Source organism: Mandrillus leucophaeus, unplaced genomic scaffold (assembly GCF_000951045.1).
Source record: "Mandrillus leucophaeus isolate KB7577 unplaced genomic scaffold, Mleu.le_1.0 Scaffold755, whole genome shotgun sequence".
Lineage (NCBI taxonomy): Eukaryota > Metazoa > Chordata > Mammalia > Primates > Cercopithecidae > Mandrillus > Mandrillus leucophaeus.
Genome location: NW_012108197.1, coordinates 527,545 through 528,078, shown reverse-complemented (window position 1 = coordinate 528,078; position 534 = coordinate 527,545).

The following is a 534-nucleotide window of genomic DNA, read 5'->3' as shown; positions in this document are numbered from 1 at the left end:
CTACTCTGGAGGCTGAGGCAGGAGAATCACTTGAACCCAGGAGGCGGAGGTTACAGTGAGCTGAGATTATGCCATTGCACTCTAGCCTGGCCGACAGAGCAAGACTAAAAAAAAAAAAAAAAAAAAAAATTTAAGGTTGTTTCACGTTAAAAAAAAAAAGTCTATTAAATTAAAATATAAAAAGTCAAAAAGTGAGATTATAAAATATATATGAAAATCTAGGGTGTTAAAAAATGACAAGTTTGATGGATTTATAAGGTTTTACTAAAATTAGGTTTAGTTTTTTTGTTGTTTTGGGTTTTGACATGGCGTTTCCCTCTTGTTGCCTAGGCTGGAGCGCAATGGCCAGATCTTGGCTCACTGCAATCTCCACCTCCTGGGTTCAAATGATTCTCCTGCCTCAGCCTCCTGAGTAGCTGGGATTACAGACGCCCACCACCATGCCCAACGAATTTTTGTATTTTTAGTAGAGAAAGGGTTTCACCATGTCGACCAGGCTTGTCTTGAACTTCTGACCTCCAGTGATTCGCCCGC